The sequence below is a fragment of the Arachis hypogaea genome, chromosome 4 (genome assembly GCF_003086295.3).
Source record: "Arachis hypogaea cultivar Tifrunner chromosome 4, arahy.Tifrunner.gnm2.J5K5, whole genome shotgun sequence".
NCBI classification, from domain to species: Eukaryota; Viridiplantae; Streptophyta; class Magnoliopsida; order Fabales; family Fabaceae; genus Arachis; species Arachis hypogaea.
In genome coordinates, this window is record NC_092039.1 from 52,935,587 (window position 1) to 52,951,507 (window position 15,921).

General features: G+C 36.3%; 1 long non-coding RNA gene across 1 annotated transcript; it reads left to right on the top strand.

Annotated features, from left to right (window-relative positions):
• Positions 1–14,385: 14,385 nt before the first annotated feature.
• LOC112794285 (uncharacterized) lies at positions 14,386–14,997 on the top strand. The gene is made up of 3 exons (XR_003198788.2): positions 14,386–14,468; positions 14,656–14,683; positions 14,906–14,997. It is a non-coding gene; the product is annotated as an uncharacterized lncRNA (long non-coding RNA).
• Positions 14,998–15,921: the final 924 nt, after the last annotated feature.

Genomic DNA, 15,921 nt, shown 5'->3' on the forward strand with positions numbered 1-15,921 from the left:
GCTTAGTCAAAATAATGAAATTTTTCAAAATTTCTATCTATAGGGCACACCAATTGATTTGAGTGAAAACTTTTCATACAACTTGCTTGAATTATATATATTGTGGATCATGTTTTTGAGCTAAGAACACAAGCAAGTGAGATTTGAGCCTAATGGTGTGGTTACATCTTATAACCACTTATTTTCCTTCTTGTGTGCATTATTCTTTTTCTATGATTGTAATCTTTGATTTGTTTGATTCTTTATGTCCATTATTTTGTGTATTCATGCATTTATATGATTGAGGCCATCATTTCATTGAGCTTACTTACCCAAAAAGCCTTACCTTTTATCTTCCATCGTTAGCCAAATTTGAGCTTACGATTAACTCACTTGTTCTTAATTTTAGCACATTACAAGCCTAAAGCGGAAAATAATAAATGTCCTTAATTTGGATCTTTGATTAGCTTAGGCAAGTGTGTGTGAGGATCATTCAAGTGTGGAAACCTTGGGACATTGGGTGAATAAAAGGTAGTTTTGTATTTTTATTGAAAATATTGGAAATTGGGTACATGCTCATGTATTGATCAAATGTATAGACCTTATACATTGATATTCTTGTATATAAAAAAAAAGAAAAATGAGAAAAACAAAAGAAAAAGAAAAGAAAAATAATATGGAAAAGAAAAAAAAAGAAAAGAATAGAAAAAGAAAGAAAAAGAAGAAAAAGGAAGAAATAAAAAGGGGACAAAAATGCCCCAAAGCAAAGTGTAGCTCAATAAAATCAATGCATGAGTGTTGTGAAATGAAAAGAAATTGCATGAGTATGCGAAAAAGTGAGAAATGGGTAGTTAGTTTAGCTTTGAAATTGTATAGGATGTCATAGGTTAGGTGGGATGTTTAAGCTTATCAAAGATTCAAATTTCAAGCTCACTTGACCAAATATGCATCCTACCTTGACCCTAGCCCCATTACAACCAAAGAAAAGACCTCATGATAGATGTATGCATGCATAAAATATATGTTGATTGTTAGAAGAAGAACAAATCTTAGAAAGCATGATTAGGGGAGAATTGAGAGAATCAATCCTAAACACTTGAGCGAATAGAGTGCAAATACATCCGGTGAGGGTTTGATGCTCAATTACATGTTTCCACCTACGATCATCTCTTCTCATGCAAGTTTGTAAAAATATTTAATAACCCAATTCAACTTTGGATTAGACTTGCTAGTCCTTAGCCCTTGTGCATATATTCTTCTTGGGAATTGATTTATTTTGACCAAGCAATTGCATTCATTTAGATAGTTGCATATAGGTAGATTGCATCGCGCATTTAGTTAGTTCCATTAAATACATGCCATACCCTTTGCTTCATTCTTAGTTTAAGCATGAGGACATGCTTGGTTTAAGTGTGGGGAGGTTGATAAATCCCATTTGTAGGGTTTATCTTGTGCTTGATTTAGGGGATTTTATAACCTTTTACCCACATTTATCCATTGAAATAGCATGGTTTTATAACTTCTCCTTTAATTGTGCTTAAGAGTGAAAACATGCTTTTTAGGACTTAAAATAGCTAAATCTAATTCTCCTTGGTTCCATTAGATGACTTGATATGTTTGCTAAGTGATTTCAGATTTAGGAGGCAAGGATTGGACCAAGGGAAAGAAGGAAAAGCATGTAGAAATGGAGAACTCATGAAGAAATAAAGGAAATGCAAAAGCTGTCAAGCCGACCTCTTCGCACTTAATTGAACATAACTTGAGCTACAGAGGTCCAAATGATGTGGTTTTAGTTGGGTTGGAAAGCTAACATCCGGGGCTTCGAAACGATATAAGATTTGCCATAGTTGCTATACGTATAAGGACGCGTATGCGCACTGTATGCGTACGTGCCATTGGTGCACGTGGTTCACTTCATGCAAACTCGTGGCTAGCGAATTTACAAGCCTTGTGGGCCTAATCCAACTCATTTCTGATCCTATTTAAGCCAAGGATTGAAGAGGGATGGACAAGTTAGTTACCATTAGCATAGTTTAGTAGTTCTAGAAGTTAGTTTCTAGAGAGAGAAGCTCTCACTTCTCTCTAGAATTAGGATTAGGATTAGGTTTAGTTCTTAGATCTAGATTTTAATTCATCTTCTTCTACTTCTATCTCTCAATTCTTTGCTGCTACATTCATCTTCTTCTATTCTTTTGTTGTAATTTCCTTTATGTTGTTCTTATATTTTGTTGTACATCTAGTATTGTTCCTTCTACATTCTTCCAATTCAATAAGAGGTAATTCATAATAAATGTGTCTTCTTTGCTCTTCCATTGTTAATCTCTTGTTTTTGTAGTTATAGATTCCTTTAATTCTTACATTTAATAATGTTTACTTCTATTGCACTTTATGTGTTTGTTGAAATGTCTCTTTTAGTTTTATTGTAGATTTTGTTCCTCTTGGCCTAAGTAGAGTAATTAGTGACACTTGAGTTATCTAATTCCTTTGTTGATTAGTAATTGGAGAGATTGCTAATTAGTTTGGAGTTCACTAAAACTAGTCTTTCCTTGGGAGTTGGCTAGGACTTGTGGCTCAAGTCAATTTATCCACTTGATTTTCCTTTATTTAGTAAGGGTTAACTAAGTGGTAGCAATGAACAATTCTCATCACAATTGAGAAGGATAACTAAGATAGGACTTCTAATTTTCATACCTTGCCAAGAGCCTTTTACAGTTGTTAGTTTATTTTCATTGCCATTTACTTTTCATGCTTCTTATCCAAAACCCCAAAATAACTCATAACCAATAACAAGACACTTTATTGTAATTCCTAGGGAGAACGACCCGAGGTTTGAATACTTCGGTGTATAAATTTTAGGGGTTTGTTTTAGTGACAAACAACTTTTTGTATGAAAGGATTAGTGATTGGTTTAGAAACTATACTTGCAACGAGAATTCATTTGTGAAATTCTAAGCCGTCAAAAATCCAATCATTAAAATGGCGCCGTTGCCGGGGAATTGCAATGGTGTTGTGTTATTGGTTATTGTATATATGTGAATATTGTGAATATGTTTGCTTTTTGCTTCTTTGTTAGTTTTTAGTTTGTTCTCTTTATTTGTTACTATTTTTTGTTTTTGCCATCTCTTACTATCATGAATTCTCACTTTGGCTATGAGTGTAGTTGCAATTATGTTGTAGGTGATAAGAACTATAATGAGAATGTGTATCAAGGATGGGACAATCAAAGGTGGGAAGAGCAATGCGCATATGATCAATCTTCATGGCAACAACCCCCACCAATGCACTATGAAGAAAAGCCATTTTTGTATGCATATCAATCCAATGGCTATGGTGAATCTCCTTGTGATTTTCAAGAACCACCACCATATGCCTCTGAGTCATATACTCAACATGAACCTCAACCGCACTCACAAGCCTATTTTTAACAAACACCTCCATATGACCATGATCCTTACCCACCATACCAACCTCCTTTTGAACTATATGAGCCATACATGGAACCACAATTCCAAGATTACTACTCCCAAGAACCACCTCAATACACACCACAACCTTACCAAGAAAAACCACCTTCCTATAATGAACCCTTTCTCCAAGACAATGAACCCTCTTATCCACTCCAATCCTCAATGGATGAAATCCTTAGCCTTATACTTCAAGGGCAAGGAGAAATGCAAAGGGAGACATTAGAATTTATGGCTACCTTGACCAAGGTAGTAAGCATTTTAGCCTCCCAATGCTTGAGCACTCAAAGCACTCCCATGGTCACATATGGAAAATCAATTAAAGAGCATAGCATGAAGGAGAGATTGGAAACTCCGGTAGAAAATGAGGAATGCCACTTTGTATTAGAACAATTGGAGAAGCCTATGATTATTGAAGAAAAGGAAGAAGTGGTTGAAGACTTAGGAGATGCGGAACCTCCATGGGAAGCTAAAATCAAAGAAAATCCCTCCAAGAAGAGTAAATTTGATGTTAAGGAGGAATGTGCACAACCTCCGAGGCATATTCTATATGAAGACTTGGAGAGAATGAAGCAAGAATTGAGTTCCCTTGGTGATGAAGATCATGCATCCAATCTTCTTGGTGAAGAATCCTTTGAATTTGAAGAACCTTCCCCCAATGAATTTAAAAGTGATGTGGAGGTAGATTTCTCTCAACCTCCCATTTATGACATGAGTGATGGAGAAGAGTTAGATGAAGTTGATGAACAAAGGATTGAGAATGAAGAAGTTTGTGAAAAGGTGGAGGCAATCAAGGATGAAAACAAGGGAGTGGAGCTTACTAGCACATTGGAAATACCTCTCCCCAAGCCACCACCATCCACTCTCTCATTCAAGTGGGTAAATTCCTTATACTCAAGCTTTATTATTCCCCTTGAATATGGTTTGCTTGAAACGGATGGTCAACTTAGATATATTTGTGGCTTTAAGAGTAAAAAGGAGATGGTTAGTGGTTGGAAGCATCATCCTAGGTTCATTATGGTCACATGTCCAAAGCTTGATAGCAAAGGTTGGTGTATAACTAGAGTACATGGGTCTAGAAGGATGTTTGGTCACTTTGTTGAGAATTCACCTTGCTCACCACCCACATGGATTAATGATAATCAACTTGGAGATGGGTGTGAAGACAAAATATGGGATCCGGGAACACATGAGGATCAACATTGGGAGCCCATGGTTTGTGAAGAACTCCATCAAAGCTTGGAGATATTAATCTTGAATGATGGAGCTTATTGGAAGTCCAAGCATTGGTGGAAGTTCCAAGATGAGTACAAGCACAAGCCACCTTGAGAGAAGCTCCCCATAAGTCCAACTTAAGGACAATAAACAAAAGTGCTAGGTGGGAGACACTCCACCATGGTAAAATCCTTTCATTTTCTCTTTTGTACATATTGGTAGAATTAGTTTAATTTCTTGTTTTGATTGTTTTAATGAGTCTAATTGGTAGTTTAGTATGTTAAATAAGGTTTTATGGTATTTTGGTAGCTGTTTGGAGGTTTGGAATGCTTGGATTGGTGCAAAAACATAGCAAAAATTTTTGAAAAAAAAACAGAGCACCATCCACGCGTACGCGCACTGCGTGTGTACGCGTGCATCAAGCGTTTTGGACCATCCACGCGAGCGCGCCATGCACGCGTACGCGTGGACTGAGAAGTTCCACCTCCCACACCTTGACCCGAGAGTTAGGCCTGCACTGTGCGGAAATTGGGTCTGAGGCACAAACCTATTTGCGCGCACGCGCACATGACGCGTACGCGCCACACTCGAAATAAGCCATCGACGCGCGCGCGCCATGCGTGCGTACGCGTGGATGTCCTTTCTTCCATCCATTTCTCTTCTTCTCCTCTTTCCATTTCTTTCCTTCTCCTTTCTTCTTCCCTTCTTCTACCCCTCATCCAACACTTCCAAACACCATGGATAACCATTTATTTTAGTTAGTTAATTAGTTAGTTAGTTAGTTTGTTAGATAGCTTTAGTTTAGTTTTCATTTTATTTTCTCCATTTTCATTATAAGTGTTGGCTTATTGATCTTGTTTACTACACATTGTTGCCTCTTATTGCCTAAATGCTATTTTAGCATGAATGTTTTTCGATAATCTTTGTTGGACTATTTAATTGAGGTTATATTTTGCTACTTGGTTTTGAGTTTTTCATGCTTACCTTTTAAGAATACCAAGTGATGAGTTGCATGATTTGGCCACCATGTGATTTGAGCCTTATTCTGTGATTAGGCAACCTCTTGATGGATGATGTTGTGCATTTACCTTAATGCATTGTATTTCATGAACATATGCATCTATAGGCTTAGCTTGCATGCTTTCATGCTTCTTTAATGCTTGTTTTACCTTACAAGTTCACTTAAAGCATCTCAAGCATACTAGAATGAGTAAAGTGCATGCTTCTTTTGTGACATAACTTTTAGGCTAATGCATGTTCTAAACCGCGCAATTTAGAATTCACACACTTATTTGTCATTCATGTCACACTAATCCACTTACTCATTTTTAGTGATTAGTTCCTCATTCCAACAATGTATGCTTCCTTGCTTTTATATCTTCTCATCTTATGGTGTTATATTTTTGTTTTTCATGACGAATGCACCACAAGCAAACATGGAAGCAAGACTAAGAACACACAGCAACTCGGAAAGTCGCTGTACCCCCTTACTCATCTTTGAGTGCACCGAGGACGGTGCAAAGTTTTAAGTGTGGGGAGGTCGTCCGACCGGTCGGCGATTTTGGGTGACAAAATTCTAATCCCAACACTTTTGCATTTCATTCTAGGATTTTAGGATTTTTACTTGCATTTTCTTAGTTTTGCATATGTATACACAATAAGCTTAGTCAAAATAATGAAATTTTTCAAAATTTCTATCTATAGGGCACACTAATTGATTTGAGTGAAAACCTTTCATAGAACTTGCTTGAATTATATATATTGTGGATCATGTTTTTGAGCTAAGAACACAAGCAAGTGAGATTTGAGCCTAATGGTGTGGTTACATCTTATAACCGCTTATTTTCCTTCTTGTGTGCATTATTCTCTTTCTATGATTGTAATCTTTGATTTGTTTGATTCTTTATGTCCATTATTTTGTGTATTCATGCATTTATATGATTGAGGCCATCATTTCATTGAGCTTACTTACCCAAAAAGCCTTACCTTTTATCTTCCATCGTTAGCCAAATTTGAGCCTACGATTAACCCACTTGTTCTTAATTTTAGCACATTACAAGCCTAAAGCGGAAAACAATAAATGTCCTTAATTTGGATCTTTGATTAGCTTAGGCAAGTGTGTGTGAGTATCATTCAAGTGTGGAAACCTTGGGACATTGGGTGATAAAAGGTAGTTTTGTATTTTTATTGAAAATATTGGAAATTGGGTACATGCTCATGTATTGATCAAATGTATAGACCTTATACATTGATGTTCTTGTATATAAAAAAAAGGAAAATGAGAAAAATGAAAGAAAAAGAAAAGAAAAATAATATGGAAAAGAAAAAAAGAAAGAATAGAAAAAGAAAGAAAAAGAAGAAAAAGGAAGAAATAAAAAGGGGACAAAAATGCCCCAAAGCAAAGTGTAGCTCAATAAAATCAATGCATGAGTGTTGTGAAATGAAAAGAAAATGCATGAGTATGCGAAAAAGTGAGAAATGGGTAGTTAGTTTAGCTTTGATATTGTATAGGATGTCATAGGTTAGGTGGGATGTTTAAGCTTATCAAAGATTCAAATTTCAAGCTCACTTGACCAAATATGCATCCTACCTTGACCCTAGCCCCATTACAACCAAAGAAAAGACCTCATGATAGATGTATGCATGCATAAAATATATGTTGATTGTTAGAAGAAGAACAAATCTTAGAAAGCATGATTAGGGAGAATTGAGAGAATCAATCCTAAACACTTGAGCGAATAGAGTGCAAATACATCCGGTGAGGGTTTGATGCTCAATTACATGTTTCCACCTACGATCATCTCTTCTCATGCAAGTTTGTAAAAATATTTAATAACTCAATTCAACTTTGGATTAGACTTGCTAGTCCTTAGCCCATGTGCATATATGCTTCTTGGGAATTGATTTATTTTGACCAAGCAATTGCATTCATTTAGATAGTTGCATATAGGTAGATTGCATCGCACATTTAGTTAGTTCCATTGAATAAATGCCATACCCTTTGCTTCATTCTTAGTTTAAGCATGAGGACATGCTTGGTTTAAGTGTGGGGAGGTTGATAAATCCCATTTGTAGGGTTTATCTTGTGCTTGATTTAGGGAATTTTATAACCTTTTACCCACATTTATCCATTGAAATAGCATGGTTTTATAACTTCTCCTTTAATTGTGCTTAAGAGTGAAAACATGCTTTTTAGGACTTAAAATAGCTAAATCTAATTCTCTTTGGTTCCATTAGATGACTTGATATGTTTGCTAAGTGATTTCAGATTTAGGAGGCAAGGATTGGACCAAGGGAAAGAAGGAAAAGCATGTAGAAATGGAGAACTCATGAAGAAATAAAGGAAACGCAAAAGCTGTCAAGCCGACCTCTTCGCACTTAATTGACCATAACTTGAGCTACAGAGGTCCAAATGATGCGGTTTCAGTTGGGTTGGAAAGCTAACATTCGGGGCTTCGAAACGATATAAGATTTGCTATAGTTTCTATATGTATAAGGACGCGTACACGCACTGTACACGTACGCGCCATTGGTGCACGTGCTTCACTTCATGCAAACTCGTGGCTAGCGAATTTACAAGCCTTGTGGGCCCAATCCAACTCATTTCTGATCCTATTTAAGCCAAGGATTGAAGAGGGATGGACAAGTTAGTTACCATTAGCATAGTTTAGTAGTTCTAGAAGTTAGTTTCTAGAGAGAGAAGCTCTCACTTCTCTCTAGAATTAGGATTAGGATTAGGTTTAGTTCTTAGATCTAGATTTTAATTCATCTTCTTCTACTTCTATCTCTCAATTCTTTGCTGCTACATTCATCTTCTTCTATTCTTTTGTTATAATTTCCTTTATGTTGTTCTTATATTTTGTTGTAGATCTAGTATTGTTCCTTCTACATTCTTCCAATTCAATAACAGGTAATTCATAATAAATGTGTCTTCTTTGCTCTTCCATTGTTTATCTCTTGTTTTTGTAGTTATAGATTCCTTTAATTCTTGCATTTAATAATGTTTACTTCTATTGCACTTTATGTGTTTGTTGAAATGTCTCTTTTAGTTTTAGTGTAGATTTTGTTCCTCTTGGTCTAGGTAGAGTAATTAGTGACACTTGAGTTATCTAATTCCTTTGTTGATTGGTAATTGGAGAGATTGCTAATTGGTTTGGAGTGCACTAAAGCTAGTCTTTCCTTGGGAGTTGGCTAGGACTTGTGGCTCAAGTCAATTCATCCACTTGACTTTCCTTTATTTAGTAAGGGTTAACTAAGTGGTAGCAATGAACAATTCTCATCACAATTGAGAAGGATAACTAGGATAGGACTTCTAATTTTCATACTTTGCCAAGAGCCTTTTACAGTTGTTAGTTTATTTTCATTGCCATTTACTTTTCATGCTTCTTATCCAAAACCCCAAAATAACTCATAACCAATAACAAGACACTTTATTGTAATTCCTAGGGAGAACGACCCGAGGTTTGAATACTTCGGTTTATAAATTTTAGGGGTTTGTTTTAGTGACAAACAACTTTTTGTATGAAAGGATTAGTGATTGGTTTAGAAACTATACTTGCAACGAGAATTCATTTGTGAAATTCTAAGCCGTCAAAAATCCAATCATTAGGGACCTACTGATCCTGAGAGGCTAGGGAATCTTGATTCCCTGCTTCTCTGCACTGGCGTTTGAAAGCCCAGGAGCTGCTCCTTGATGAGCGGATATTTTATACGCTTTTTGGGGCTAATTTCATACAGATTTTAGTATGTTTTAGTTAGTTTTTAGTATATTTTTATTAGTTTTTAGGCAAAATTCATATTTCTGGACTTTACTATGAGTTTGTGTGTTTTTCTGTGATTTCATGTATTTTTTGGCTGAAATTGAGGGAGCTGAGCAAAAATCTGATTCAGGCTGAAAAAGGACTGCTGATGTTGTTGGATTCTGACCTTCTTGCACTCGGAATTGATTTTTTGGACCTATAGGAATCCAATTGGCCCGCTCTCAATTGGGTTGGAAATTAGACATCCAGGGCTTTCCAGCAATACATAATAGTTCATACTTTGCGTGAAGATAAATGACGTAAACTGGTGTTTAACGCCAGTTCCATGTTGCATTCTAGCGTTGAACACCAGAAACAGGTTGCAAGTTGGAGTTAAATGCCAGAAACAGGTTACAACCTAACGTTTAACTCCAGAAACAGCCCAGGCACATGAGAAGCTTAAGTCTCAGCCCTAGCACACACCAAGTGGGCCCCAGAAGTGGATTTCTGCACTATCCATCTTAGTTTACTCATTTTCTATAAACCTAGGTTACTAGTTTAGTATTTAAACAACTTTTAGAGGCTTATTTTGTACCTCATGACATTTTTAGATCTGAACTTTGTACTTTTTGACGGCATGAGTCTCTAAACTCTATTGTTGGGGGTGAGGAGCTCTGCAGCGTCTCGATGAATTAATGCAATTATTTTTGTTTTCTATTCAAACACGCTTGTTCCTATCTAAGATGTTCATTTGCACTTCAATGTGAAGAAGGTGATGATCCGTGACACTCATAACCATTCTCAATCTATGAATGCATGCCTAACAACCACCTCCATTCTATCTTCGATTGAATGAATATCTCTTAGATTCCTTAATCAGAGTCTTTGTGGTATAAGCTAGAATCCATTGGCAGCATCCTTGAGAATCCGGAAAGTCTAAACCTTGTTTGTGGTATTCCGAGTAGGATTCAGGGATTGGATGACTGTGACGAGCTTCAAACTCGCGAGTGTTGGGCGTAGTGATAGACGCAAAAGGATCAATGGATCCTATTCCGACATGATCGAGAACCGACAGATGATTAGCCATGCTGTGACAGAGCATTTGGACCATTTTTACTGAGAGGATGGGAAGTAGCCATTGACAATGGTGATGCCCTACATACAGCTTGCCATGGAAGGAGCCTTGCATGTTTGAAAGTAAGAAAGCATTATGTTGCAGGGATTCAGAAGGCAAAGCATCTCCAAAACTCCAACATATTGTCCATTATCGCGTAACAATTTCTTATTTTATGCCCTTTCACTTTTTACAATTGAAACTAAAGAACCCTATTGGTATCCTAACTAAGAATAATAAGATAACCATAGCTTGCTTCAAGCCAACAATCTCCGTGGGATTCGACCCTTACTCACGTAAGGTATTACTTGGACGACTCAGTGCACTTGCTGGTTAGTCGTGCGGAATTATATAGTGTGAGTGTAATTTTCGTGCACCAAGTTTTTGGCGCCATTGCCGGGGATTGTTCGAGTTTGAACAACTGACGGTTTATCTTGTTACTTAGATTAGGAAAAATTTGTCTTTTTGTTTAGAGTCACTAGGATTGCATCTTCTATTATTCCTTTTAAAAATCTTTCAAAAATATTATTTTTCTCTATTAGTTTTTAATTTTTCTTGGAGTCTTTTGTTTGAATTTAGTTTCATATTTTAAGTTTGGTGTCAATTTCATGCTTTTCTTTGTTTTTCAATTTTTGAATTGCATGTTCTTTGTTTTTCCTTGATCTTCAAATTGTTCTTGTCAATTTCTCTTGTTTGATCTTTGATTTGTCTTGTTTTGTGTCTCTTCTTGTTTTTCTTGTGCTTTTTTAAAATATTAGTTTTCAAAAAAATATTTTTAATTATTAAAAATACCTCTTTAAAACACATTACATTTATAGCTCAATTGGCTAGAGCGTTGGCTTGTGTTCTGGGTAATTGGGTATCTTCTTTTTAAAATCTTTTTCATAAATAATTTTTCTTTGATTAAATCTTGAGCCAAACTTTAAGTTTGGTGTTCTCTTGTTAATTTTCTTTAATTTTCGAAAATTTATTGTGGTTTTCTAAAAATTTTAAGTTTGGTGTTCTATCTTTTGTTCTTGTTGTTCTTGTGAGTCTTCAAAGTGTTCTTGAGTCTTCCTTGTGTTTTGATCTTAAAATTTTTAAGTTTGGTGTGCCTTTGTGTTTTCTCTCCAAAATTTTCGAAAACAAGGAGCATTGGATTTAAAAAATTTAAGTCTTGTGTCATTTGTGTGTTTTTCTCTTTCATAATAAAATTCAAAAATCAAAATAAAAAAATTATTTTTTTAACTATATTTAAATAATTTTTTTTGAAACTTCTCATAAAAATTCAGATTTCAATTTCAAAATTTTTCAAATCTTATCCTTTTAAATTTTTTAAAAAAAATCATATCTTTTTCAAAAAAATATCCTAACCACTCTCTCTCTCCTCACTTTTTCGAAAAATTTTAAAATATTTTTTAAATTTTATTTTTAGTTTTTTATTTTAGTTTTTATTTTATTTTATTTTATTATTTTGAAAATTATTTTTCTTATATAATAAAACAAATAAAATAAATCTACATCATCTCCCTTTCTCTATCATGGACCTAAGTGGAAATGAACAGTCCAGAAGGACTCTGAGGTCATATGCTAACCCCACTACTGCTTCATATGGGAGTAGTATCTGCATATCCTCCATCGGAGTTAGTAGCTTTGAGCTGAATCCTCAGCTCATTATCATGGTGCAGCAAAATTGCCAGTATTCCGGTCTTCCACAAGAAGAACCTACGGAGTTTCTGGCACAGTTTTTACAAATTGCTGACACAGTACATGATAAGGAGGTAGATCAGGATGTCTACAGATTGTTACTATTTCCATTTGCTGTAAAAGACCAAGCTAAGAGGTGGTTAAATAATCAACCTAAGGCCAGCATAAGGACATGGAAACAGCTGTCAGAAAAATTCTTGAATCAATATTTCCCTCCAAAAAGGATGACACAACTAATGTTGAGCAATCAAGGCTTTAAACAAGGAGATAATGAATCTCTTTATGATGCTAGGGAGAGATACAGAGAGATGCTAAGAAAATGCCCCTCTTAAATGTTTTTAGAGTGGGTGCAGTTAGACATCTTCTACTATGGGCTTACAGAGAAAGCTCAAATTTCTCTAGACCACTCAGCTGGTAGATCTATCCACATGAGAAAGACAATTGATGAAGCTCAAGAGCTCATTGATACAGTTGCCAGAAATCAGCATCTGTACCTAAGCAGTGAATCTTCCATAAAAGAAGAGGCTAAAACAGTAACTACTGAACTCATGCCTGTAGAACAAGTTACTGAATTCAATAAGCAATTAGATTTTCTAACAAAACCGCTAGCCAAATTCAAGGAGATATTGCAAGAAACAAGAATGACTAATATGAATATGGAAGTGCAGATGAAGCAAACAGAACAATAGTTATCAAAACAAATAACAGAAGAGTGCCAAGTAGTTTAATTAAGAAGTGGAAAAATATTAAATACCTCACTTCAAGGCAGCAGGAAGCCAAGAAATGAACAAACTGCTACCCAAAATCCCTCTAAGGACAATAAGAGCCCAGAGAGGAATAATTCTGGCTTTCAAACACCAGAAAAGGGTGGAGAGCTGTCATTAAATGCCCAACCCATGCTCAATTCTGGCGTTCAAATGCCAGAAACAGGCAAGGAGTTGGCGTTGAATTCCCAAAGGAAGCTCAGTTCTGGCGTTCAGACGCCAAAAACAGGTAAGGAGTTGGCGTCTAACGCCATTGCAGCTTTCACCCCTGGCATTCAAATGCCATTGGGGGATCAAACACATACAAGTGCTGATAGCAACCCTTCTGAAAAGGCTTCTCAACCCACATCTGTAGGTAATAAACCTGCAGCAACTAAGGTTGAGGGATACAAAGCCAAAATGCCTTACCCTCAGAAACTCCACCAAGCAGAACATGATAAGCAATTTGCCCGCTTTGCAGACTATCTTAGGACTCTTGAAATAAAGATTCTGTTTGCAGAGGCACTTGAGCAAATACCCTCTTATGCTAAGTTTATGAAAGAGATCTTAAGTCATAAGAAAGATTGGAGAGAAACTGAAAAAGTTTACCTCACTGAAGAATGCAGTGCAGTCATTCTGAAAAGCTTACCAGAAAAGCTTAAAGATCCCGGAAGCTTCATGATACCATGCACATTAGAGGGTACTTGTACCAAGCAAGCTCTATGTGATCTTGGGGCAAGTATCAACCTAATACCTGCATCTACTATCAGAAAGCTTGGTTTGATTGAAGAAGTCAAACCAACCCGGATATGTCTCCAACTTACTGATGGCTCCATTAAATACTTATTAGGCGTGATTGAAGACATGATTGTCAAGATTGGGCCCTTTGCTTTTCTCACTGACTTTGTGGTGTTGGAAATGGAGGAGCACAAGAGTGCAACTCTCATTCTAGGAAGACCTTTCCTAGCAACTGGACAAACCCTCATTGATGTCCAAAAAGGGGAAGTAACCCTGAGAGTCAATGAGGACGAGTTTAAGTTGAATGTTGTTAAAGCTATGCAGCATCCAGACACACCAAACGACTGCATGAGCATTGATATTATTGACTCTCTGGTAAAAGAGGTCAATATGACTGAGAGTCTCAAATAAGAGCTAGAGGATATCTTTAAAGATGCTCAGCCTGATTTGGAGGAACCAGAGAGAATAATAGAACCTCTGAAAATCCCTCAAGAAGAGGAGAAACCTCCCAAACCTGAGCTCAAACCATTACCACCATCCCTGAAATATGCATTTCTGGGAGAAGGTGATAGTATCGGTGATTGTAAGTTCTTTTATCTGGTATAGTATCGGTGATAGTATCCCTGAAATATGCATTTGCTGGTTCAGTGATTGTAAGTTCTTTTATCTGGTATAGTACAAGTCAGTCAATATTATGAGATACTGATTTTTATTTAATATTTCTGTGTTTTGCTGCTCCTGCTCCTGCAGTTCATCCTGAAAGTTGGAATCCTATGTGGTCTGTTTCAAGGTCAGATTGATTTTAGTTATGATATTTCATTATGTGATTTGTTTTCTAATCTATTCATTTAACGTTTGGATTGTGGTTATATGCTTTTACACAAGTAACCTGTATCTGAGAGTAGTTGTAGATGTTGGTTACTTTTCTATACAGCTTTCTAATGGTCTATATTGAACTTTTTAATTTACCAATGCAGCATACTCACAGGGCTTCTTTCATTCATGGTGAGTGCTTTCTTTCTATTCTAATTAAATTCTTATTCCTTTCATTTCCTATCTTATTTCTTTGTTTGGAAGATAGTTGTCTTGGCTCACAAAATCAGAATTATGGGGTAAAAAATGCAAGTTATTGTTCCTTTATAGCTTTAGTAGCTTGCAGTTGGTACCTTGCCATGTATGAGATTTTCTTGCTGAGTGTTTTATATCTGATAGACTTCATTCTTTCAGATGGACAACAGCCCAACCACCGTCAGTGTAAAAACCACCTCCGCCGAGAAGCAGCGTTTAGCAAAATCTTCCCATTCTTTCAATTGCAAGAAGTAGGTCTATTGCATCATCTTCTCCCAAGTCACCATAGAATTTAGCAAGGTCCCTACAATTTGTGTCCCATTTTTTTAATTATTATATTTGAATTCCTTTTGTCTTAAATTTCATTGGATCAAAGACTTTGTTAGCTATTGTGTATTTGTATTTGTCGATTTCAATGTTATGACTTTGTGAAATAGTATGGTAATATTTTTTTTGAATTGACTGAAAAAACCGAACAAACCGAACCAAACCAAACCGATTTTAATTGGTTTGGTTTGGTTCGGATGGCTTAAATAAAAAACCGAACCAAACCGAACCGTAGTTTAATAAAGCGATTGGATCGGATGGCTTTTCTCTCAAAAACTGAACCAAACCGCACCGCGAACACCCCTAGGTGATACCTTTCCTATAATCATAAGCTCTACCTTAGAGTCACAGGAAGAGGAAGCACTAATTCAAGTGCTAAGGACACACAAGACAGCTCTTGGGTGTTGATAAACCATTATTTTATGGTTTATATTGTATTTAATTGAGTAGTTTTATCAAGCTTTTCACCCACTTATTCATAAAATTTGCATGATTTTACAATTCCTTCCTAGTTTAGTTCTATGATTGAAAACATTCTTCTTTAATCTTAATTTAGCTAATCTTAATCCTCTCTTATTACCATTCGATGCCTTGATCTGTGTGTTAAGTGTTTCAGGTTTCATAGGGCAGGAATGGCTTAGAGAATAAAGAGGAAGCGTGCAAAAATGGAAGGAACACAAGGAATTGAGGAGATGACCAGCGAGAAGTCACGCGGTCGCATGGCTCATGCGACTGCGCAAAATGGAAGAAATCAGAGTGACGCGTTCACGTGCCTGACGCTACCGCGCGGATTGGAAGCTGCACGAACGACGCGAAAGCGTGGACGACGTGCACGCGTGGTCCGAGAA